We start from the raw sequence: 27,993 nt of genomic DNA, 5'->3' as shown, positions 1-27,993 counted from the left end.
TTTTGTTTATTTACGAACATTTTAGGACACTGCTAGTGTTCTTAGAACACATTCAACTTGCCACCGAACAATACGGACACTGTCCTCAGGACACCCCCATTTTGTTTATTTACAAACATTTCAGGACACCGCTAGTGTTCTTAGAACACATTCAACTTGCCACCGAACAATACAGACACTGTCCTCAGGACACCCCCATTTTGTTTATTTACGAACATTTCAGAACACTGCAAGTGTTCTTAGAACACATTGAACTTGCCAAAGAACAATACGGACAGCGTCCTCAGAACACCCCCATTTTGTTTATTAATGAACATTTCAGAACACTGCAAGTGTTCTTAGAACACATTCAACTTGCCAAAGAACAATATGGACAGCGTCCTCAGAACACCCCCATTTTGTTAATTTACGAACATTTAACATACACCACGAGTGTTCTTAGAACACTTTCAACTTGCCAAAGAACAATACGGACAGCGTCCTCAGAACACCCCCATTTTGTTAATTTACGAACATTTAACGTACACCACGAGTGTTCTTAGAACACTTTCAACTTGCCAGCTAACAATACGGACAACGTCCTCAGAACACCCCCATTTTGTTAATTTACGAACATTTCAGGACACCGCAAGTGTTCTTAGAACACATTCAACTTGCCAAAGAACAATACGGACAGCGTCCTCAGAACACCCCCATTTTGTTAACTTGCGAACATTTAACGGACAGCATGAGTGTTCTAGGAACACTTTCAACTTTCCAGCGAACAATACGGACAGCGTCCTCAGAACACCCCCATTTTGTTAATTTACGAACATTTCAGGACATCGCAAGTGTTCTTAGAACACATTCAACTTGCCAGAGAACAATACGGACAGCGTCCTCAGGACACCCTCATTTTGTTAATTTACGAACATTTAGCGGACACCACAAGTGTTATTAGAACACTTCCAACTTGTCAGCGAACAATATGGACAGCGTCCTCAGGACACCCCCATTTTGTTAATTTACGAACTTTTAGCGGACACCACCAGTGTTTTTAGAACACATTCAACTTGCCAATGAACAATACGGACAGCGTTCTCAGAACACCCCCATTTTGTTAATTTACGAACATTTCAGGACATCGCAAGTGTTCTTAGAACACATTCAACTTGCCAGAGAACAATACAGACAGCGTCCTCAGAACACCCCCATTTTGTTAATTTATGAACATTTCAGGACACTGTGAGTGTTCTTAGAACACATTCAACTTGCCAGCGAACAATATGGACAGCGTCCTCAGGACACCCCCATTTTGTTAATTTACGAACATTTAGCGGACACCACGAGTGTTCTTAGAACACATTCAATTTGCCAGAGAACAATACGGACAGCGTCTTCAGAACACCCCCATGTTGTTAATTTACGAACATTTCGGGACACCTCGAGTGTTCTTAGAACACTTTCAACTTGCCAGAGAACAATACGGACAGCGTCCTCAGGATACCCCGTTTTGTTTATTTACGAACATTTCAGGACACCGCAAGTGTTCTTAGAACACATTCAACTTGCCAGCGAACAATAGGGACAGCGTCCTCAGGACACCCCCATTTAACATTTCAGGACACTGCAAGTGTTCCTAGAACACTTTCAACTTGCCAGCGAACAATACGGACAGCGTCCTCAGGACACCCCCATTTTGTTAATTTACGAACATTTCAGGACACCGCAAGTGTTCTTAGAACACTTTCAACTTGCCAGAGAACAATACGGACAGCGTCCTCAGGATACCCCGTTTTGTTTATTTACGAACATTTCAGGACACCGCAAGTGTTCTTAGAACACATTCAACTTGCCAGCGAACAATAGGGACAGCGTCCTCAGGACACCCCCATTTAACATTTCAGGACACTGCAAGTGTTCCTAGAACACTTTCAACTTGCCAGCGAACAATAGGGACAGCGTCCTCAGGACACCCCCATTTAACATTTCAGGACACTGCAAGTGTTCCTAGAACACTTTCAACTTGCCAGCGAACAATACGGACAGCGTCCTCAGGACACCCCCATTTTGTTAATTTACGAACATTTCAGGACACCGCAAGTGTTCTTAGAACACATTCAACTTGCCAGAGAACAATACGGACAGCGTCCTCAGGACACCCTCATTTTGTTAATTTACGAACATTTAGCGGACACCACAAGTGTTATTAGAACACTTCCAACTTGTCAGCGAACAATATGGACAGCGTCCTCAGGACACCCCCATTTTGTTAATTTACGAACTTTTAGCGGACACCACCAGTGTTTTTAGAACACATTCAACTTGCCAATGAACAATACGGACAGCGTTCTCAGAACACCCCCATTTTGTTAATTTACGAACATTTCAGGACATCGCAAGTGTTCTTAGAACACATTCAACTTGTCAGAGAACAATACAGACAGCGTCCTCAGAACACCCCCATTTTGTTAATTTATGAACATTTCAGGACACTGTGAGTGTTCTTAGAACACATTCAACTTGCCAGCGAACAATATGGACAGCGTCCTCAGGACACCCCCATTTTGTTAATTTACGAACATTTAGCGGACACCACGAGTGTTCTTAGAACACATTCAATTTGCCAGAGAACAATACGGACAGCGTCTTCAGAACACCCCCATGTTGTTAATTTACGAACATTTCGGGACACCTCGAGTGTTCTTAGAACACTTTCAACTTGCCAGAGAACAATACGGACAGCGTCCTCAGGATACCCCGTTTTGTTTATTTACGAACATTTCAGGACACCGCAAGTGTTCTTAGAACACATTCAACTTGCCAGCGAACAATAGGGACAGCGTCCTCAGGACACCCCCATTTAACATTTCAGGACACTGCAAGTGTTCCTAGAACACTTTCAACTTGCCAGCGAACAATACGGACAGCGTCCTCAGGACACCCCCATTTTGTTAATTTACGGACATTTCAGGACACCGCAAGTGTTCTTAGAACACTTTCAACTTGCCAGAGAACAATACGGACAGCGTCCTCAGGATACCCCGTTTTGTTTATTTACGAACATTTCAGGACACCGCAAGTGTTCTTAGAACACATTCAACTTGCCAGCGAACAATAGAGACAGCGTCCTCAGGACACCCCCATTTAACATTTCAGGACACTGCAAGTGTTCCTAGAACACTTTCAACTTGCCAGCGAACAATACGGACAGCGTCCTCAGGACACCCCCATTTTGTTAATTTACGAACATTTCAGGACACCGCAAGTGTTCTTAGAACACTTTCAACTTGCCAGAGAACAATACGGACAGCGTCCTCAGGACACCCCCATTTTGTTTATTTACAAATATTTCAGGACACCGCGAGTGTTCTTAGAACACATTCAACTTGCCAGCGAACAAATTGGACACATATTGCGTCCTCAGAACACCCCCCCATTTAGTTTATTTAGAACATTTCAGAACAGCCGTAATGTCCACAGACATATCGAACACAACAAGAGGGTCTACCACATAAAAGAATACAACATTTAACCTATCTCATACTCTCCCACCCTCCCCAAACACTCTTACACACCAACGCACTCTACTAAATACAAATTTTAAACCAAGTTTCACTGCGCCGTCCGGGAACATCCGTGAATCCAAGATGGCGGGCGCTACCGAAAATCTGACGTGCTTCACGCCATCCAAACAGCGAACACGCCGCATGTCCGTAGACATTATGCAATCCGATTGGCCAATCAGGACACCGTCCGCAGAGCTAACAGGGAAGTGTGTTTGCGGACCGTACACAGATATCACTAATTTCTTATGACATACTTTTTGGTAATTTAAAAAAAAACTACTGGACGGATTTTCGCCAAATCTGCAAAAGCATGCTTTCGGGACCAGGCCACTACTCCTGGTCCAAATCTGGTGAAAATCCATCCAGCGGTTTGGGCTGTAGGCACGAGCAAAGTTTTTTCTCCATTCAGTCTATGGGAAAAAAATAAGTTTTGGGACCCCCCTATAACTTTGCCCCCCCTGGACGAATCCTCACCAAACTTTGCGAATAATTCAGAGTGGGACATATACTTTTTTGGCAAAGTTTGGTGAGGATTCGTCCAGGGAGAGCGAAGTTATAAGCCGCCCAAAAAGTGCTCTTCCTATGGAAACAGCAACTTAACCATAACTACATATGTGTATATATATTCAGTAAAAAAACTTGTTAAAGGGACGTTATGGATCCAAGTAAAACCGAAAAAACCCTGAAATTCACCAGTTATGATAAGCTAAGCAACCATAACTCGTGCCACCATTATAATAGAGTAACATTTAAAAAATTCACGAAGTACCACACATACATATTATAGGGTCGATTCATGGAGCAAATGTGCGCCGAAAATCCCAGCGCACGCACGCGTGCGATTCAAGGAAGACGCTGCGCGTGTTTCCCGCTGTCCGTGCGCCCAATCCTGCCATGGCGCACGCAGGCTCACATGGCATGAGCTATGCGCACAGCAAAAGTGCACATAGCGCGGCGCTCACAACCAAAGTGGGCGGAGCAGTAGGCGTAACACGCGGAATGGGGAATAATGCGTGAAAAAGTAGGCGTAACTGGGGAAGTACTGCAGGGAACTACACGGAACGCCCACCCGCACGCCAACAACCCGTATTCATGGATACGAATACGGGAAACCTGCACACGGCAAAAGACGCACACAGGCGTCAACGCGTACGCCACACGAAGGCAGGTGGAAGCGTCCCCGCGCACAGTATAAAAGTGCGCGCAAACAACAAACACATATATACAGCTACGATGAATGCCCCATTTGTCGCAGCACTGATCGTGGGACACCGCAGGAGGAGGAGAATAGCCAGGGCACGCATTTTCGCACCACGGACAAGCCTTTTTGGGATGCCTGATGACCAGGTCTACGGCAGGTATAGGTTTCCACCCCATATCATCCTAGACCTGGTCAGGGAGTGGGAAGATGACCTTAAATCCCCCACCCTTTGCTCCCAAGCATTGAGCCCCTTGTAGAAGGTGCTCAATGTCCTGCATTTTTTGGCCACTGGGTCATTTCAGCCGACTACTGCCATAGTGGGGGGTCTCACAGGCCACGCAATCACGCTGCCTACACCAGGAACTGGCAATCATGACAGCGCGCCCCTCAGTCTGCAGGCACATATACATGCCCAGAACACCCGCAGAAAGGCAGGCCGTTGTCCTGGATTTTTTCAGGGTGGCACACTTCCCCAAAGTGCTCGGTGCCATAGATTGCACCCATGTGGCCCTACGTCCACCTAGGGCCACTGAGCACATCTACCGAAACTGCAAGCACTGGCATTCCATCAATGTGCAGGTGGTATGCGATGCAAAGGGAATCATCACCTCTGTCTATGCAAACTACCCTGGCTCCACCCATGACAGTTTCATATACAGAATGTCCGCCCTGAGCCGGGCCCTGGAAGCTGGGCAGCATGGCGACACCTGGTTCCTAGGTGAGTACAAATGCCCTTGCACATGCATGCATGTCACACACACACACAAATATACAAACCCCAATAATCAAAACCATTTACACCTCCCCAGGGGACAGTGCCTACCCTCTGAGCAACCACATGATGATGCCAATCGGAACCCCACCACACCACCCCAGGTAAGATACATCGCCGTCCATATTGCAACCAGGGCCATAGTGGAGCGCACATTCGGAGTGCTCTAGTCACGTTTCCGCTCCCTTGACCGCTCTGGCGGGCAGCAACTCTATGCACCCCCAGTAGTGTGCAGGATCATTGTGGCAGCATGTGTCCTGCACAATGTTGCAACACGGCAGGGCGTACCGGTGGACATGGTGGTGCCCCCACATCCCCAACCACAGGCACAGGTGCTGCCCATGGGAGGGGATAGGGCACGTGGCGAGGAAGCCCGGACCCAGCTTGTGGCCACATTTTTCACCTAAACTCCAACCCCTGCGGAGTGCACACATGTCTGGCACATACCAGGTGACAATCGATGATGACAAAGAGACAGTCAACTGTCACAACCATACCACCCTGAGATAGTTGCCATGGAAGTGCCACATTGTCTGAATCCCTAGCTACTTAAACACAAGCTACCCTGTGTGACCAAAAGGCACACATATGACATGACATGATATAGCCTATACACAAGTATTTCAAGGTGCGATGAGGCAGGGAGGGGGGAACAAGGGAAGACAGACAACAATACTACTAGGCCAGGTGTCATTTAGATTGTGCAAGTGCAGGGGTAGGGGGAAGGGAAAAGTGCAAGGGGAAGAGGAGAGGGGGAGTGCAGTACAGGGTAAGTAGACTAAAAAACAAATACATAGGCCAGCTGGTGGCAACTGCAAAGGTAAGTGCAGACAAGTGCTGGGAAGGGGGGGGGGCTGTAGGGATAGAGAGACAGTCCCGCAGTGCAGGGGTTGCCAGGGAGGCAGTGCAAGTGGAGAGTGGCTGGGCCAGGGACCGAGGTCGGTGAGAGTGGCCCAGTTGCAGATCCAGTGCAGTTCCAGTGAAGAATTTTGCAAGGGAGAGGCAGAGAGAAAGCAGAAGCAAAGAGGAAGGTCTTGAGGTGCTTCCCGAACCGGAGATGGTTCTCCTCAAGTTCCAGTGAGGCAGGAAGGCTGTTCCAGAGGGAGGCCCCTGCCGCAGAGAGGGATCTACCCCCAGCTAGTTGCTTTGAGAAGCGGATGACCCTGACATGCAAGGTGTGAATCACACACACCTGCAAAACAGGCCATGGCCATCACTGTTATGTCACTCAAACCCTCCCAAACCACAACATGACATGGCAAGCAATACCCATACACCAACACAGTAACAATAAGGTACACATTGCCATGTCAAAAATGTACAGTGGCATCAGACAATTATGCCTGACATGGAATCAGATGAAATGACTGACCAACAACCTCCCACCCAAAATAAGTCATTTCCAAATGCATTACAAGAGTTGTAGACGTAACATAATAATGAATGCCTGTCTACATGCACATTGTGCATTGCAAAATCAACACTACAGCTTCGGTGTGCTGTGTCCAACTCCTGCAACACACTGCTCAGCGCACAGCACAGTGAACAGCCATTGTGTGTGATGCACACCCTGAGCATCACATCTAAGCGACAGACCACATCAAAAAGCAAATTAGGCATGTACAGGATCCATAATTGGTCACAGAACATGTAGGCACCAGAAGGCAAACAGTGTACACGTGGATATGCAAGGGTGGTTGTACATGTAGTGCATCAGAGTGCAAGTGTGTGGTGTGGGTCAGTAAGGACATGCACTAAACATATGCATGTGCAATCAAGTGACCATCAGTGTCCTCTACACATCATATGTGAACATTCACCATGTGTACACCCCAGCATGTCAAACCACAACTATCCCCTCGCACCTGAAAGGTAAACACAACACATGAACAGGCATTGATCAGCAGAACACAACATGTACATAGGATACCACCATTACAATGTCAGGGTTCCCATCACACTGCAGGGCAAGGCGACTATCAACAACAACCCCCCCTCCCTCACAAATGACCATGACCCACTGAACAACTGCACCTGGGTCATGGAGCCTTCAACCCTCAATTCCACCTGGCCACAGGATCACCTTTCCCCTTCGTCACCTTCTCCCACCTTGTGTGTAAAAAGGTGCCTGCACCCTCAGAGTCCACACTCATTTGCAAAATCACAAAATCCAATCCAGAAAAAAGAACAAGAACACCCTCCAGTAGATGACTTGACCTAGCAGTATCTCACAAAGGCCAAGTACTACCACAATGATGTAACAACCAAGGTAGCACAGTAAAACAATGTCACAACAGGATGTGAACCATGTGTGGTACATAACATAGAATGATGCACCATGAATGGATGTGTACTGTCACAGGTCCCGTGTACAGGCGCGGGAGTGTCACGAAACAACCACCCCCACCGTGTCCCGGGTGCCTGCAACGTCAAACTCACACAGGCCTCTGAGACCCTGGTGGGGAAGGAGGGTCAGGTATATGCAGTCGGGACAGGTGTTGGCACACTGGATAACTGGAATGAGTGGCAGGAGAGGGGAGGAGGAATGACACATGAAAGTAGTGAATGCACGAAAATGTACTACCTGCATGAACACATACACAATCTAAACAGACTTGGACATCATTGTCATGGACTTCTGTAGTCCAGGCTTAGGAGTGGCATGAACCAACGACCCCCTCTAGGGTTTTGGCGCCTGCAAGTTTGGGGCTTACACAGGCATCCACAACCCCAGCGGGGAAAGAGGGTTAGGGAACGTTGCTTGGATAGGTACGGGAAGCAGGAACACCGGGTAGAGGGTACAGGGTTTAAAATTGGATAGGATTCCGGGAGATTAGGGGAAAAAAAACATACCAAATTGAATTACACATTCATCCATGCATTAGTGCACCACCCAGCAAGCCTATGCAGAGCAGTTTGAAAGAAAAAAAACAAGACACTTAGCTCTGGTTTTGAGTGCTGGCCTACTGCCTGCGCACTCTCAGGTCCGGTTACAGGAGCAGTGCAATACTGCAAAGAGAGTCATAGTCAATAACCTGTATGTGCCCATTACACAAAAACACACCACCAAACATGTCCCATACAATAAACTACTCTACAAACAGACAATCTGGTGTAGATGCTTCGTACCCATATATAACATTACCCCTGTGATGGGTCATACACAGTCAATGCAGTAAGTCAGCCGCCGCTGGGTGCGTGGCAAATGGAACACCAATGTGTCACAATTCACACAACATGCAATGTTCCCTGGGTAAGCAGACAGACCCATATAGCAAGGCATGACTTCAGAGCAAGTTGTGTTCCACCATGACCGAAACAAAGTTGGCAGTGCATTTATCAAAATGTACATGGAAATGAAATGCACTGCACCCGAGTATGTCCCTTGCTGTATGTCCCTGTGAGCTGCCCCTTTCCATGTCTCGGAAGGCTACGTGGTTGATACAAGTGCCTCAATGGACCTTGGTGTACCGGAGGGTATGTGCCACTGCCCCTGAAAGTGTCCCAGACAACCTTACAATCAACAGCCATCAGTCCACCAACACATCTGAGCTGCATTGTGTGCTTCAACACCAATATTCGTCCAAGCTCACCCTCAGTGCTGTGACTAAGCCTGCATGTGCAACTCGCCTGGTGCAAGCTTTGCTGTGTTGTGGCCCCCCTGTGCTGCTCACCTTGCCTGGAGTTCTTTGGAACACGTCAGCAGTTCTAGGATGTCTGTCTGCAATCCCTGTGCCTCTGCTTGTGCACACATGTGCATGTGGGCACCAACAAACGTGTCCAGAATTCCGACGTCCAATGGGCCATGTCTGCTGGCAAGGGTGCTCTGGAGGCTCATCCCCCTGCAGAAAGGGCATGAAACACATGATTAATGCTTTAAAGTCATCTTTGTGTGTCTCTTCAGGCATCTCATTACTTGACCATGTCAGAGAGTTACATCAGAAATCACACCATCAGTCCGTCTTTCACATCCAAAGTGTGGAACACAATATCTACGGCATGAATTGCAACAAGCACGTCTACAGTAAAGATAAGAAAAGATAAGAAACATGCTACACAATGCATAGCAATTAATGTACACATTAATCATGAAACACCCCATCTAGCAAAAGCTGAACAGTGGACAATAACACCGAAATCATCCCCACTAGGGGTGTCAACTCAAGTCACACAGCACCAGACATGCCACAGATATGACAGTCCAAAGCCCTTGTGTAATAGGTTGTCACACCGAACCATCCTTGCGAGCCCATGGATAAGGGAGGCAGGAGTGGCATATGTGAGTCAAGGACCCCAAGCAGCAAACACATACACAAGACAAGCCTGAAGGGCCCAGCTGGAACAGACAGTGGATGCCTTCAAAAGCCACAAAGCACTGCACCGTCACATGAAAGCACAATAGACAAGCAATTTTAAACTATAATAACTAATTACACTATGGAAAACCTACATTACCTAATTAAACTAACTATCAAACAGAAACTTAACTAACTAAACTAAAAGAAAAATAAAAAATGGCCACATACGACCCGGGGGGGAGGGGAGGCACCCAGGAGGGGGGAGGTACAGGGTGCTGCTCAACACCCACATGCGATGATGCAGAGCCAAAAAAAAAACTCCATGGGCTCAACGCCTGCACAGCCCGACCTATGTGGGAGATAGATGGTCGTCCGAGTCTGGCTGATCCTGGAAAGGAGGACGTGGCACAGTAGCCTGGCCACGCCTAGCCGCAGCTTGCCCCTCGTCGGCAGCAAGTCTGCCGGACGGGTGAGCCTGGTTCTGTGTGGCGATGTGACGTAGGTCTGCATGCAGAACCTCACGTGATACACGTGCTTCCTCTTGCAAGGTAGCACGTGTAACACGGAGTTCCTCCTGCAAGGCCTGGCTGGACAACCGCTGCACCACCCAGCAAGCCAGTGGCTCAGCCGAGATGGTACGCACAAGCTGTGCAAACCTCTCCTCTGCCCGCTGCCTCTGGGATATCCTAAGGACACCCAGAGTGGATTTGAGGGAAGCATACTCCTCCCTCAGGACATCCATGTGCGCCTCTGAATGAGTAGCAATTGCTTGACGCAGAGACGACATTTCAGCCTGGCGTGCCCCTGTCTGAGGCCGCCATGCCCAGCCTGAGCGAGCGGGCCGTGGACCGTGCCGCCTGCTGCTGGGGAAGCACCTGCCTAGCAGGGGGAGCACAGATCGGGCCACACACTCCATGCTCTCAGCGATTTTCTCCATTGCTGCCCCCTGCCGTTCTGAATTGGCAGTCATGTCTTGCTCCCACTCAGTATACTGCGCTTGCGCGCGGTGACCACGTTGCCAGGCTTGACCCCCTGCGGGACCCAAGGACCGGGGGTCCTCGCTGTGTTGGCACCGCCCGCGGCTGCACGACTACATGCCCCCGTCGACGTGATGTCCCAGGCACATCAGTGACTGGTGTGGAGGGTGACCCTGCGTCCCGATCCACCACGGGCGGAGTAACCAAGACTGTCTGATTCCTCAGTGCAGGTGTCATAGACAGAGGAGTGTCCACATCAGAATCACTCACCCCTGACACATGTACTTGATGCTCATCCAACTCAACATGGACATCAGAGTCGTCATTAAGGCTGGACTCATAGGCAGCCAGAGACAAGATGGACTGTAGCAATTGGGGGTTTTCGTGGCCTACCACCCCCACACCCTCCACTTGTGCCGGGTTGATGTAGTGGTAACAACCCTGTGTCTGGCATGACAACACCATCCTCCGCCTCCACTGCGTAATCACCTGAAAAATAGAGAGAAAAAAGGTCACTACACTTGTCAGAAGCACACAACACACACATACACCGACAGCAAACGCATCAGGCAGACATGTGACACACAACATATAACCTGGCATGCATGCTGGGTCAACTTTGAATTGCTTCTGTGATCAGACCTGTTGAAAGGTGGCAGTTTCCATGGAAGTGGGTCTATGCAGTGCAGAAAATGTGTACCTACATGTACAAGGACTCCATGGTGTGTGCCAGGAAATGTGAAGGCAGTGCAAGGTCAAATTCAGGCATCACGTGCATTGTGCATTCAATGTGTACCATATCTAGAAGCCAATCACCCCTCCACCCCTGTACCAAAGCAGGGATGCCTAGCATGGTATCAAAAGGCTGACCATACACCTGTGTATTGACAGGCAGTGTTGACTGGCATCAACAGCTTAATGTGATTCAAGTGACAACACTGCAAATGATGATGGGACAGTAAGCAGGACACATGATGAAAACTCTGGAGGCCGCCCATGTGTGAAGAAGACACAACAACAGTTGGACAGAGTCATTGGCCATTGAACAGGCTGAGGCCTGTGAGCCACACAGATTGTCAGACCCTAAACATGTGTGCAACGCAGTACTGAGCCACAGTTGACATGGGAAGGCTGATGAGATGCCATTCAATGTATGTAACCAAGGACTTGTATTACAGTGATCATCCAGTCAAGGACACATGGGGCATGCGTGCAATGCACATGGAGCATGAATGGGCACTCATGTCCCTGCGGGACATCTGACCTATGCACAGTACAAGTGAGATACCCTGCATCAAGTACTAAGGCTGTACCACACAGCATATTTCTGGCAGATTCTACGCTGGAAGTTAGCATCTACACAGGACGCATGAACAAGAAAGTACACATTGGCAAGATTGAAGCAGACCAGTGCAAAGGTGGAACTGGGGTGCAGAGTGGCAGAGGAGGGGCAAGGAAGCATGCCTATATGGAGTCCCCGCATGCAGGCAGAGGAGACATGCATCATGGAAGCATTGCATTACTTACATATCAGAACCATGTACACGTCACATGTAGTGGCAATCATGCACAACACATCCCACAAGTGAAACACACACGTCCTCAACAAACACGCATCAACACTCACTGGACTGGGCATCAAAGTCCAGCATCTCTCCCACTCCTTCGACCAATTCAGGTGGTATGAACTCTGCAACGAGTGCCTCATGCAGAGTGAGCTCTTCCTCCTCTGGTGCAGGCCCACCGCCAGTCACCAGAGTGAAGTTGTAATTAGAGGCATGCTTAGCCTTAGTGCTGCGTTTGATGTCATTCCAACGCTTTTTGCACTCTTGCGCCGTGCGCACCTCATGGCCGAATGAACTGACATGTTCCGCAACATGCTTCAGTGGGTGTCACGTTGGGCAGCCGTAGTCTGACTATTGGCACCCACTAGTATGTCACGGCTGTGGCCCCGCACGTAGCCCACGAGGAAGTCCAGTTCCTGCTTGCAGAAATGCTTCTTCCTCGACGTGCAGGAGGTTGTGGCTGTGTGTGGGGTCCCAGTCTGTGCTGCAGGTGCAACCTTCCTCCTCTTCGACTGTGGCGCAGACCCTGGCTGGCTAATGCCGCCCTGACCAGTATGGCCAGTGGGTTCGGTGGATTGAGCCAAGGGAGTGGCAGGTGGAGGGATGACCAAAGGCCTGACTTGTGTCAGTGGCAGCTGGGTGCCCTTTAATGGACCCTGCGCAGCAACATTAGCTGTGGCAGGGACATTGACCGCAACGGTCCTGGTTGGCAGACTCATAACTGGGGTGTTGTTGGGTGCATCTGCCCCTGCACTTGCCAACACCCGGCTGTTCGGGGCAGCAGATGACATAACTGCCCCAGGGACACGTGTCTCGGTCTGAGCAGACCGGCCTGCCCCTATGGTTTCCCTCCTGGCCTGTTGGAGATCTACCAAGGGCTCCTCAAGTGCCAACGCAGCCTGCGCTGGCAGACCCTGAGCCTGGGTGGCGGTGTCCACAGCTGCACCTGCAGCTACCCCTACCCTTGGGCCCGTGGCAGTCGATGGAACGGACTGCCGGGTCACACGAGTGCCAGTGCCAGATGCAGAAGCTGCATCCCTCGGAACCACAGGGGGTGGTGGCATGACTGCACCGACACATGGCACAACATTGTGCTCAAGTGGCGCACCCCTGCCTCTTCCCCCTCTGTGGCCACCCTGGACACCCTGGAGTCCCCCTACTCCCTGGTCACCATGGCCACGTCCCCGACCACGCCCGCCACGAGGAGTACGCCCAGCTGAGGTGCCCCTCACCTTTGGTGGCCTCCCAACCATGGCACAGATGTAGTAGTGCCGGCACAGATGAAGTAGTGCCAATGGGAGGTGTACACCACAGTTGACCCTGGCAATTGGGGTGAAGGGGGTGGGAAGCAAGATGTTAACAGCCCCCCTGCACCTGCAAGGCTGTATGTGACCCCGGTGATGTAGTGACGGGTCACGCAATGCTCAGGCACCCCAAAACTGCAGTAAAACCGTGCACGCAACCCTGCAGCCTATGTGCGTGGATTCAACCTCCCGCAGTACGCGGTGGCACCCAGTGAATAACGTGTATGCGTGGGACACGCAGGCTACTATGACATCGAAAATGGGTGCGATACACTGGGGCACCCGCAGTGGGAAAAAGAGCGTGTGCGACTCACCGTCTGACTAGCACGATGCAGAAAAACACACGTAGCCAATACCCCCGCCAAAAGAAGAGATACGTCCTTGATAGCTGTGAAGTTGTGATGGCGCGCGAAACAACAGGAAGCAGCAACACACGTCGGTCTTCACGAAAGGCACGTACAGCGAACTGCTGGCCCCGCTCACCTTTAACCCGTGCTGAGGGAAACGCCCGCGCGCGTCACGTCACTTACGCGCATGGGCCCTTTCCTCGGATTACATGCGGACGTGCAGTTTTTCACGTGCGCTGAAACGCCCATGCATGCCTGTGCGCGTCACGTCACAGGGGCGCTTGCGCTTGAAGGGCCTTCTGTCCAATGAAATTGCGTATGCGTGCAGATGCGCTTACGCGCTAAGAGCCTTTCCTCGAATTACACGCTGACGTGCAGAATTTTCACGTGCCAAATCACTCCGTATCAAGCTGGCCACGCGTAAGCACACGGAAGACCACGCTCCTGCCCAGAAGGCCGAATTACTGCCCCCCAGAGCCCCGAGCACGCTCCCACCTGCCATCTGCTACTGCCTGACTGCCTGCTGCCCACGTGGCCTGCCATTTGCTGCCTGCACATGAGCCAGGGGTGCTGTTGCTGTGACCATCCCTGCTGGAGCCGAAGACAACCGACTGGGATTCCATCGCTCCACAGCCCAGCCCCAGGACCCAGTTGCCCACCCACTCCTGCCTCTGGGGTTGTCATGTCAGGCACTGCAACATCTGGCACCACTGACAACCCCCGGCCAGAGAGGCATTGGGGCACCAGCTTCAGTGCCAGGGAAGTTGGTGTCCTGGTGGAGTAAGTCCTGGGGCAGTATGATGCCCTCTTCGGAAGTTCCCGCGCCGACAAGGAAGGACGGACTCAGATCTGGACGGACATCGTGACTGCCATCAACGCGGAGGGGGGGGCAGTCAGCGACTTCCAACATGTCAAGAAGCGCTGGGAGGACTTCAGGTCCAGGACCCTGAACAAAGCCCGGTGCCTCTTGAAGGCAGCGGATGCTAAGGGGCGCCGGGGCCACTTGTCGGAAGATCAGATGAGGGACCTGGAAGGCATATCCCCAGCGCTCCACGTCCAGGTACTTGAGAGGCAGACCTGTCTGGAGTCGAGCGGTAAGTGTACATCCATCCTGATTGTAAGCTGTGCATGTGGTGATGTTTCAGTAGTGTGCAGGTTGCACATCTGTTTGTATGGGGTCGAGTATGGGTGGGGGTGTACAGGGCCGTGAGGCTAACACATGTGAGGGCTGTAATGTGTGAGACATGGATGGTGCTTGTGTGTGTAGGCTTGCATGCCAAATGCAGTTGTGTGGGCACACATGTTTGGATGAATGTGTATGTAAGTAGGCCTGTTTGTGATGTCACGCATGTATGTTGTTTTCAGCTGCATGTATCAGCACTGTGTACATGTGCATGTGTGTGTATTTGACAAGGGTGCAACAGTGATGCAACATGGATGCATGTGACAGCGGGATGTGGAAGCCTGATTGGCAGATGTGACATGGATGCCCATCTGAACACTGCGACACTTGGCAGAGGTGTACACATGCATGCAAGTGTGGTGGTGTGTGTACATGTGTAGTGCACACCCGGTGTTGCATGTGATGTCTGGCTCACCATTGCCTGCTCATGCTGTTGTATGTGTATGGATGGTGCTGGCAGTTGTGATATGGCTGTGGTATGGCTCATGTGTGCAAGTTGAAATGACATGTGTGTTGGGGATTGTGATAGAATGTCTGAGGTTTGCCAATGCCACTCATGTACAACTGTCATATGTGTATGTGTCCATTGTACAGTGCCCTGATGCCTGTGTTTTATTTCTCCCTGTCTGCAGCGTCAACTGATGAAGAGGGCGGAGAAGGTGCTGTGGAGCACAGCGGCGGGGATCCCACCGCCAGCCGGAGACGCAAGGCCCGGCTCCCCTCCCAGGTTGTGATCTCGTCGGGGAGTGAGGAGTCCGGTGCCGCGTCCCAGGCAGCAGCTGCTGAGGGGAGGTCCAAGAGGCAGAGGTTAGAGTTGGACTCCTCGGCAGCAGAAGGGGCAGCTGGGACCCCACAGGGCCCAACGGGGGAAGATGGCACGGATCATCCAGGTTGGTGGGGGGTTTGGTGGAGGAGGAGGCCGTGCAAACAACAGAGACGGGGTCTGGAGGTGGAGATTCCACTGGTGCTAGTGGTGCAGTGCAGGACCAGGGACAGGAGGCAGCAGAGGCCGCCGCGGAGGTGCCTGTGTGCAATCCTGTCCCTGATCCAGTCCCTGCATCATCTCGCACCAGCAGGGATGCCTACGTCTAGACCCGTTTTCAGGCAGGGGATGAGCTCACGACAACTGGCTTTCCTCTGCCTGCGGACGTGGCTATCCGGGTCCGGGTTGAGCCTGTCCTGACTGGTGTGGCGTTGCGTCAACGGGCCATGCGAGGTGACCTGCAGTCTTTTCATGAGGAGACTGCACGTCATCTCGAATGGCTCGTTGACCGCGTCGGCCTACTGGGACAGGTCACCCAGGCCAGGTTCCTCCGTTTGACAGGGCTTGCTACAACCCCCTCCTCAACTGAACCCCCTATGCGCCAGTCGTCCTCCGTGCCATCTTCCCACCCATCAGTCACCTGGGTGCCCTGTGGAGCTGCCTCTGACGGTGCGGCCAGGCTGGTGGAGGAGGCATCCCTGCCACAGTCGGGAGTCGGACGTCCAGCAGGGGTGACCACATCAACGACTGCACCCCAGCCAGCGGAGGATGTGCAGACAGCAGGAGGCAGTGCACGGGCAGAGGCACAGCAGCAGCAGCAACGTGGTGGGAGCCATGATGGCTCGGGGCCTTTGACATCGGAGGGGCAGGCATCGGCCGGAGGGCAGGAGGACCCAGGACGGGAAGTGTCTTCTGTGTGGCAGCGGTTGGGCCACACCATAGATGCGGTGCAGAAGCGGGCAGAAGAGGCACGGCTCACGATGGTCAGGGCGGAGAACTCCATGCGGAGGGCCCTGAGGTGGGCCGAGTGCCTCGGGGAAATCCGCAGGGGGTTGGAGGTAGACACGTCGACGGCCCTGCGGACCCTCGGGGCCATGGAGGAGGACCGCCTCTGGGACATTGAGCAGGAGTTCGATGATGCTCTGGCCCGGGACATCCAAAAGTGAGCTGTCGGACTAGCCCGCTGCCCTTGTAAATAGTTCTGTAGTTAGTGTTAGGTTTCCTTTGGTTTTGCATTTTTTTTTGGACCTTTTGGACAATGGGCCACATTTTTGTATATATTTTTTTTTTTATTAGGTAGTGTTATTAGATAGGTTTCATTTCTTCTGTTGGGATCATGGACCCTGGCTTGTTTATCTATATATAGTTGACTGTTGGATTTTCTTTTTTTTTTTTTACAATTTACCCATGGAGCAATGGCTTTCAATTATAATTTTCCATTGGATTTACTTTTGTGGACTGTGACTTTGGACACCTTTCCTTTGGATTATGATTTTTGGTTTTGCATTATTTCACGGACATGCTGCTTTTTATTTTTTTTAATTCCCATTTCTGTTTGTTTATTTTTGATTCAATTTATGTTTCTTTTAATACATATTTTTTGTTCAAACTTCAATGTGTAGTATCATCTCATTGGTTTCATGCATATCATGATATGGGTTTTGAGATTCACTGACACCCATTGGGTGTATGTGAGGGACATGTGTTCATTTCCAAACTTGCAATTGGGGTTCTATCATGTTATTGCCATTGGATGGATGCAATACTCGGGTGGGTGTTTGGCATTTGGCGGCTGACCACAGGGGCCAGGGATCTAGATTGTGATGACATGTTGGCTGGGGGACATGAGTGGGTGCATGCTGGCAGGTGCCACACAGTGCTGGGGGGTGGGGGTGCAGAGGGACATGAGTTGGGGGCCTGGTGGAAGGTGCCCCACAGTGCTGGGGGGTGGGGGTGCAGGGGGACATGAGTTGGACATGAGTTGGGGCCTGGTGGAGGTTTCCCCACAGTGCTGGGGGGTGCGGGTGCAGGGGGACATGTGTGGGGCCTGGTGGAGGGTGCCCCACAGTGCTGAGGGGTGGGGGTGCAGGGGGACATGAGTTGGGGCCTGGTGGAGGGTGCCCCACAGTGCTGTGGGGTGCGGGTGCAGGGGGACATGTGTGGGGGCCTGGTGGAGGGTGCCCCACAGTGCTGGGGGGTGGGGGTGCAGGGGGACATGAGTTGTGGTCCTGGTGGAGTGTGCCCCACAGTGCTGGGGGGTGGGGGTGTAGGGGGACATGAGTTGAAGGTGCAGGCTAGTCCCCCGTGGTGTGGGCTGCCTGCAGGGGCCGTGGAGGTTGTGGAGCGAACACCTGGGAGGACCCACACGGCCAATTCACGTGTAGTACTCCACGGAACCCCTGAAATACATGTACCCTGCTGATATCGCGTGTGAAACTTCCCGCGCACCCCAAAATACACTTACCCAGGACATTTGCATGTGGAACTTCCAGTGCACCCCTGAAATACACGTACCCTGCTGAATTCACGTGTTTAAGTTTCCGCGCAACCCGAAATACACGTACCCAGGACATTCGCGTGTGGAACTTCCAGCGCACCCCAGTAATACAGGTACCCTGCTGAATTCACGTGTGTAAGTTTCCGCGCACCCTGAAATACACATACCCAGGACATTCGCGTGTGGAACTTCCAGCGCACCCCTGATATACACGTACTCTGATGGACTCGCATGTGAAACTTCCCGCGCACCCCTGAAATACACATACCATGCTCGCACAGGGCCAATCGCGTGTGAAACTTCCCGCGCACCCCAGTAATACAGGTACCCGGCTGAATTCACGTGTGTAAGTTTCCGCGCACCCCGAAATACACGTACCCAGGACATTCGCGTGTGGAACTTCCAGCGCACCCCTGATATACACGTACCCTGGTGGAATCGCATGTGACACTTCCCGCACACCCCTGAAATACACGTACCACGCTCGCACAGGGCCAATCGCGTGTGAAACTTCCCGCGCACCCCAGTAATACAGGTACCCTGCTGAATTCACGTGTGTAAGTATCCGCGCACCCCGAAATACACGTACCCAGGACATTCGCGTATGGAACTTCCAGCGCACCCCTGATATACACGTACCCTGCTGAATTCACATGTGAAACTTCCCGCGCACCCCTGATGTACACGTACCCTGATGGAATTGAGTGTGGAACTTCCCGCGCACCCCTGAAATACATGTACCCAGCTGAAATAACATGAGGAACTTCCCGCGCACCCCAGTGATACACATACTCAGTTGGCGTGCTGGTACAGGGTTAGCGCAGCCCTTTACGCTGGATTGGGGATTTTGATGGCTTTTCCCTACGCAAGGGGCGTTCTTCGGGGCGTAACTGGCGCTGCTGCAGGGTCGCTGCGCCACTGCGCGCCACGGCTGGTTTTGGTGGCTGGAATCCATGAATACGCTGTGCGCGGAAATGTATTTTGGCGCACGCGGCTGCCGCAGGGATTCGCACGTGCACACTGTGCGCCAGCCGCGTGCGCCACTTGTGCGCTGAATTCTATGAATTACCCCCTATATGTAGTAATACATAAGAAATGTAACCCATATATGTAACACACTAACCATTCATTTAAATAAAATATGTTCTAAAATGGAATATACCAAATGAAGATAAATTGGCTTCCAACATAATTACCTCACAGACACTCCACAACTAAGAGCAAGACCAGACCTACAGAGTACTCCATTTTACTCATATATTTATAAACTTTCTGTATTAGATAAAAAGAAATATATTATCTTTTTTTTTCTCACAGAAATGTCTAGTACTCTGGAATGGCTAGAGGAGCACTTCCCACATGACGAAATGTTAGAAGATAGTGAAGCTAATGGTACACACTTTACAATATAAACCATTTAATTATTATTATTTGATATATATTTACCATATATTTTTTTTTTGTACAGAGCATACCAAACTAGAAAATACCTTTGAAGAAACTGTTACGGTTAACACTCTTCAAAACATAAAAGAAAAAATAGATTTATTGTTGACCAATTTTAATAATTTGAAAACTTTTGTTGAGGATCATTTTAAAACAAAAACCTCATACCATTGTCCCACATGTACTTGTCCCCCCTCACCATACCCCAGTCAATTATCCCCAAACCATCTCCATAACCCAAAACGTTTTGATGAGACTTCCATTCCTTCTTCACCTGATACCAATCATGTTGAAACCTCTAATTCTCCTGTTTTTGTTTCCATTTCTGCCTCACCTTCTCTGTCATAAATTGTTAATATATGTTAAATAAACTTACATTTTTATATTGTGTTGTAATTACTTTCAGTTTTTAGAAAGAAAACAATTTAGGTGTCCACGGACACCGCGGTTGTTCTGAAATGTTCGTAAATAAATGAAAATGGAGGTGTCCTGAAGAACACTATACCTGTCCGTATTGTTCGCTAGCAAGTTGAAACTTTTCTAGAACACACACGGTGTCCTGAAATGTTCATAAATAAACAAAAATGGAGGTGTCCTGAAGAACACTATACCTGTCCGTAGTGTTCGCTAGCAAGTTAAAACTGTTCTAAGAACACAACTGGTGTCCTGAAATGTTCTTCAAGAAACTAAAATGGAAGTGTCCTAGAGAACACTATACATGTCCGTAGTGTTCGCTAACAAGTTGAAACTGTTCTAGAACACACGCGATGTCCTGAATTGTTCGTAAATAAACAAAATGGGGGTGTCCTGAAGAACACTATACCTGTCCGTATTGTTCGCTAGCAAGTTGAAACTGTTCTTAAAATACATGTGGTGTCCTGAAATGTTCGTAAATAAACAAAAATGGAGGTGTCCTGAAGAACAGTATACCTGTCCGTAGTGTTCGCTACCAAGTTGTACGTTTTCTAAGAACACAAGCGGTGTCCTGAAATGTTCGTAAATAAACGAAAATGGAGGTGTTCTGAGTACGCTATGTCTGTCCGTATTGTTCGCAAGGAAGTTCAACTGTTCTAAGAACAAACGGTTGTCAGTAACTGTTCATTTGACGTGTGACGCACTTTTAATTACTTCAGGACCCGAACAGTGTCCGTAGGACATCAACACGTATGCGCAAACCAATATCCGTGCATTTGGTGTCCTGCGGACAGCCGCTTCCTTCGCAAACATGTTCGCAAAGCGATCATTTGACCACGCCCACGCTGATCGCGTGTTCTCAATGCGGACATTGTTCATGTCCCTGAACAATTTAAAAGTACATTTTCAAGTAATCCACAATATTTCTCAATAAAACTCACCATAGCACAAATCCCACATTCTAATCCTGAGTTTCTACATACTTTTTGAAACCTTATGAACCTATTATTGTGTTTGATCTGTCCACAGACAGCGCGCATGTCTGCGAACCGTGCACAAGCACCCCTATAAAAGACCACGCCCTAGAGCTTATTCTCATTGTGTTTCTGGCTATTCTACAGAACACAGCGATTTTTGCTGTCACCTGCAGATTACACCATCAACGAGATGGCATCCATGGCTGAACTGCTGCCACCTGGTGCTGTAACTGCTTCAGCACCGCCCCCACCCTCTCCACCACCACCACCTCCCCAAGGGCTGGAAGAGGGGAACAGGAGTGAGGATGCAGAGGAGGAAGAAGAGGATGACGAGAATGAGGTAGTGGAAATCCCTACTACCCGCACTAGGCATGAATCTTGGGTGTGGCGGTTATTTACCATTCATGGGAATGGTCCTAAGGCTTGTGCGAACCAAGTCACCTGCAATGAGTGCAAATGGTACTCAGTCATGGGAGGCATGGTTCGTACAGCTTTTGGACCACAACCATGAAGCGACACCTCAAGTCATTTCACTCTGGGGCCATTCGCAGGGTTGTACCTCGCGAGGAGCATAGTAGGTTGATTTCCTCTACTTCATCCTCCGTTTCCGATCCTGTCACCACAAGGGACACCTCGATGGGACAGCGTCTTCCTCAAGCTGCCTCACAGGCCATACATAATGCTGATGACCCTTACCTTTCGAGGGTCACAGTTGTGTGTATGTACTGTGACACAGTACTCTTCAGGGGGGAGCGACTTTGTAGTGCTTATGAGACTATCGTCAGGGCACGAGAAGACCTGCTCACTACCCAAATAAAACCCACTCTACATCTTCCTCTCTCAGCTCACCCTTTCTTATCCCTGTGGTTGGTGTCCCCCCTTTACCCTCCTTTCCCCACCTATCCTAGTGTGTCGTGTATAAAAAACAAAAAAAATATAAAATAACAAAAATCAAAAGAAAATAAGGCTCTTTTCAGAGCGGCCTTTCACAGTTAAAAAATAGAAGTGAACATACATGAAGCAGGGCCCTTTGTATTTTTTAGAAGTCCACGGACAGTCCACGGACATCTAAAATTTTGGGGTCCTACCCTATCATAAGCATTGCAATTTTCTCTGGGACGAAGTGGTGGCTCTGAAAAGAGCCTTTGGGAGGTGTTTGTGTTTCAAAAATTATAAATACTCAACACCTACTTCAAAATGGATGCTGTAATTCTAAAAATGGTTGCAATGCATTTTGTATGTTTCTTAGAAAAATCTGATTGCCAGCATAAGTTAGATGTACTCCATCTCTGCGAAAAATGTATGTATTACGAAACATAATATTTTCATTGTGAAAAGAGGACATGCCAAAATCTCTTAGAAAGGCACAAACAGCCTTATTGACATTGCGCCTTGCTTTCTCCATTTGTGGACCAAATGAAGAAGAACGAAGCCACATTTGCCTCTGCGCAATCCGTGAAAAAATTACTTGAGAATTTGGAAACATGTCCATGATCTTCCCAAGTCCTTCTTTCATTGCAAATTGCAAAGAAATTCCAGACACATGTCCTAAACTGTTCCCTCCACAATTAATTATAATTATATCTGGATGTTACTCTGTCTCCAAAGTAGCACAGAGAGGTAACAAGTCCAACCACTTAATTCCACATACTCCATGCCAGTGTACTTCCACATGTGGGAATCCAAGATCTACAGCTACTCCACAGGTTTCTGCATGCTCCTTCAACCAATGTATCCACGAGTCTCCCAAAATCCAAACAATCTGTTTTCTGAAACACACAGCCATAGCTTAATGTTCTTCTGTCAGCAAAAAGAGTATCTGAGAAACTCTCTCCTGGCACAACACACCCACTAAACTTTCCTGACCAATCCCTTTCAGTGCTCATTCTCATTTGCATGACTTCTGAACCCAAAAATCCCCGGATGTAACACTCGATGTCCGCGAACTACCGCCATCTCTGCGGACCTATCATAACATGAAAAGCCCTTCTACCATTTTCCACTTCACTCTCTATGCCATTCCCTCATTGGATGTAGCTAAGAAGTCACATGACCACCAATCACATTCAAGACCTCTACATCTAACTGCATCATCATAGATCAGCACTGCAAATGTACTGTGAATCTCTCTGAGTACAAGTGTCATATCATTGGCAAGCACCATCTACAGGAAATACTGTACAAGTCTCCAAGATTTCTACTTGCAGATCCATGCATATCCATATGCATGAACACAAACTACAGGTATGCACATTTTCTGTACAGTACATGAACACATTTTCTAACTGACTTTTAGCTTGTATTATCTGTAAAATGAATCTACTGTCTTTTTTTCAATCTCCTAAAATCAACTGTCACTTACAAACCTTTATACTATTTAATTTCTTTATACACACACACACTCAAATCATGTTAAACTAACATCTTTGAAATGAAATATATAGACTACATATCAAACAAAATTGCATGCACACTCTATATTCAAATCTCAAATAATAATACTTGAACAATTACATTTTTTTTATGTCTTTATTTATTTAATTATTTACATTTATATAGGACAAGCAGCCCATTACATTGAGGCACTATTACTTGGAAGAGCTTAGTTACAGGAATAATGGTATTCAGTGCTACATTATAAATTTCACAAGACATAGTAAAGATATTTTGTTTGCTACAGTTAGTAATTGCAATACAATTTGTTCATTAAGAACATATCATATGTATTCAACTGGTGCGACGTATCTTATGTAAATAAGATAGTTCTAATGGTTTTGAGAAAGACGCTGAGGATGCCAATTAAAAATTAAAAACAGTGCTATATACAAACAAAATTACTAATTTGTTTCTTTTACAATTGCAGTGAAGACCATTTTCCTGAAAAGAAGCAGCCGAATTTTAAGTACAAAGAAGAACTAAGAAGTAACCTGCTCATTTTAGAATAAAAGTAAGTAGAATATCACCCTAATATTTGTATTATTATTCAAACACACTGTAAGGTGAATTCATGCTATTTCTTTGCCTAAAAATAATGATTGTGCACCTTTCTGTCCACAAATCCCCATGTCTTAAACAGCGATTTACAGTCAGAATGGCCCACAAATTCCTATTTTTCGACACACAAATTACCCAACTCAACGTCTAGAATTTAGAAGTTATAAAACAAACAACTGTTTTAATTGTATAGCATTAGATATACTATTTATACTTCTCCACACCACTAACTTACTTGTTTTCTGTCCTCTGAACCTCAGTTTAGTAACACATTAATTCAATAATACCCATCCCTACTAGTTGTAGTTCACAATGCACAATCACACATCATTACATACATCTTTATCATCTTACTCAAACACTCATGCACACAGCACGCATACATTGCAGAACACCCCAACCCATACCTTCTTTATTTTTTTCAACAGACCCTAAAGAATGCCTACCAAAAATGAAGTCCGTATAAAGCAACGCAGAAGTAGAGCAAATGAAAATAAAAGTGTCCAACATAAGCATCCATATCTAGCACAATTTGTAAAAAAAAGAAAGTTGAAACAAAACAGCTAATACAGTCATTTAGTGAAACAAAAGAAGCTTCAAGTACAACAACTTTGCCTCCTCTATCAAAATGTAAACCAAACCAAAAAACAATTAACAGAAAATCAGCTATCACTGCAGATAAAACTGCTCCTTTAAATCTTGATATAGGTCAAAGTAATCATACCAAGAAAAGTATTTTAGCCAGAATGTTCCGTCACACAAAGTCCTTCAAAATCTTATAAAAACAGGAGAGAAACCAGGTTAAATGCTTAAAACCTATAGTAGAAAATTAATCTTAGAAGCGTTGATAGACAGTGGAATTCTTCTCAAAAGAAAGTTTTTTATTTTAGTGTTAAACAAAATGAAACCACTAACAAAACTAATAACTAAATTACAAAAAAAAACTTCTCAATAAACGAAATGTCAACAGAAAGAACTTCTTAAGTATCTGCGGAGGTGAATAGAGTCACACTAAGAGCACAGAACCATACTTTAATGAAGAAGCGTACAAACAAAAGAAAACAAATACAATTGCCATACATAGCAGTGTTCAAGGTTATGAAAAAGTTAATAATACCATAATGGACCAAGAAGTACTCCTTACAAAAATATGCCCTAAACACGTAGAATTACCGCTCCATTCAACTGAACCAGAACGTCTAGTGTACAAATGGCCATGCACATCAATGTGTAACATTCACAAACAATTTTTCAAGTCTTTACGCCAATTCCTTAACCTTATAAGTGCCACGGGCCGTTTCTATTGGCCCAGGCATGCTAATCTAAGTGCTGGGCCGATAGCGTCGGCCGAATGATTCATCTCCAAATGGGAGGAGATTTCTGTTTTCCCCATCTCTCCTATCCAATGCAGAGCAGTTCAGCATACTTTATAACCCCACCCTCTACCACAATTTCACATAATATGTAATTGGGGGAGGGAAATGCAGGTGCAAAGAGCGCCTCATTCGAGCTGCTTCTGCCGTGATTAGAGAGAAGCACCACCCTTCAGTGGGAGTTGTATTTTACAGTTTCCTCGTCTCCTAAACCAATGTGTGACCCTCAAATACAAATACACGCCCCTTTGATTAATATTCTGTATTTGGGAGTGGGAGGTACAATTGTTCCAGCACTCCTCCAGGTCCCTGTGGACGCTACCATTTGTGTCAATTTTAAATGTGTCCCTGCAGATCAGGGCTATTGCAGCTCCACAACTGCAAAACCACAGACTCACTCAGAAAAAAATGTACATGTTCTGTGAAACTAATGACAACAACGAAAACCCTTGTTGGCTTCGCAGTCCTCTTTTTTTTTTTTTTTGCTTCCCCCCGAAACGGGCCAGAGATAGTTTTGCCCTTTCACAGCCGCACCCCAGCCCCTCCCTTTCAGGCCTGCTTTCCTGCACGTGCACAGACTAAGACTGGAGCCGTTATTGTTTTTGCTGCGTGTGTACTGCCATCTCGTTATTTTACATGTTTAGGTAAGTGAGATTACTTATTCATTTATAATGTCATCAACGGCAAGTGATTTCACGCTTTCATCGATTCTGCAAATGCTGTCTGAGAATTGATATCTGAGTTATTTTCTCGCCGATTTCACTTCCCAGACTGCAGCATTTGCAGCTTTTTCATTTGATCCATGTGAACTTTGCTTTTCAATCTGAAAGGCAGGAACTGACCACTGCATCGTTCAAAGCTTCTGCTAATAACGTGTGCAGGCTGCAGCAGGACATTTAGGCACACGCCATGTTTGACTGTTTTTGCCAGTGCAAACCCTGACAACCTCCTGAGCAGGGGTGCAATACAAGTGCACTTGAGAGGTCAGTAGTATTTGGAAGGGACATGTATTTTGCAGTTTAAAAAAATAAATGTCGGAAATACATGTTGAGGTCCTCTCTGTTCTCGCTTCTATGTTGTGTGGGTGTCTCCCTGTTTATGGGGGTTTCTTATCCATTGCCCGGTGAGTGTCACTACCCTGTTTTTTTTATAGCACCCCACATTTAAATTCAGGGATGTCCGTTTCAAGTGCACAGTACACGTGTGCCAGAGAAGATCTGTGCATTTTACGTTGGAAGTTGTTAGTTTCACCTGCCCGGGGATGAGCTTGCTTGTGCACGTGTTCCCTTTTCTCCTTCGAACAAACTGTGATGCTGCCAGTTAACAACACATTGCGATATCTAAAGCGGAAAGTGCTGCTGATGTTTGTGTCACACTTAGGATTTGATTTGTTTTCTTCAAAACGGGTCTAATTTGGTGCAAGGGCTATTTGGGAGCAGCCGCTAATTTCAGTATTGGACCGCTGCGCCAAAATAGCCGTCGCGCCAAATGAGCTGGGGCAAGATTTTTGTTGCCCCACTGTTGCCGTGTCGAAGGGGGCTTTGGGGACACAGCGGTGTGTCAAAATGGCCCGTACCTAAACGTGGTGCACTGTGAGCAGGCCCATGGAAAGAAAGCAACACAAGGCGCACTACAGATAAAGACTGCATTGATGTGCTGCTGGTTTGTCTGGATTCTGCAAATCTGTGCAACGACTGGCGAAGCATGATTTCTTTTCGTTTATTTTCACTTGCACACTACTTGGTATCACTTAATATCTCACTGCAATGCAGGCTGCTTTCTAGAACCACCGTGCCCCTGCTACCATGATTTCTAAGAACACATATGGGCCTGATTCACAAAGCATTTGTCAATGGGATTGCACCACTACCTGTCTGAGTTTCTAATACCCCAATCAATGCTCTGCCCGTCTACCTACTCCTGCACCTCCCTATAAGCCTCTTACCGCCCTCCCCATGCCCTAACACTTTTCTATTAGCCGTTCACTGCCCACACCTGCCGCACAGCTTCCCATCAGGTCCTCGCTGCACCCACCTGTCGTAGCTCCTCTCTACAGTCACAAACTGCCCCACACCTCTCCATCAGCCCCTGACTTCCCTCATTTGCCCCAGCACCTCTGCATCAGCCTCTGACTGCCACCATTTGCCCCAGCACCTCCCCTACAGTCCCAAGCTGCCCCCCATCAGCCCCTGACTGCCCCCATTTCCCCCAGCACCTCTTTTTCAGTCCCTCGTTGCCCACACCTCTCCATCAGCCCCTGACTTCCCTAATTTGTCCTAGCACCTGTCCATCAGCCCCTGACTGCCCCCACCTACCCAGCACCTCTCCTTCAGT

The sequence above is a fragment of the Ambystoma mexicanum genome, chromosome 5q (assembly GCF_040938575.1).
Source record: "Ambystoma mexicanum isolate Mex_15411 chromosome 5q, UKY_AmexF1_1, whole genome shotgun sequence".
NCBI classification, from domain to species: Eukaryota; Metazoa; Chordata; class Amphibia; order Caudata; family Ambystomatidae; genus Ambystoma; species Ambystoma mexicanum.
This window is presented reverse-complemented; position numbering follows the sequence as displayed.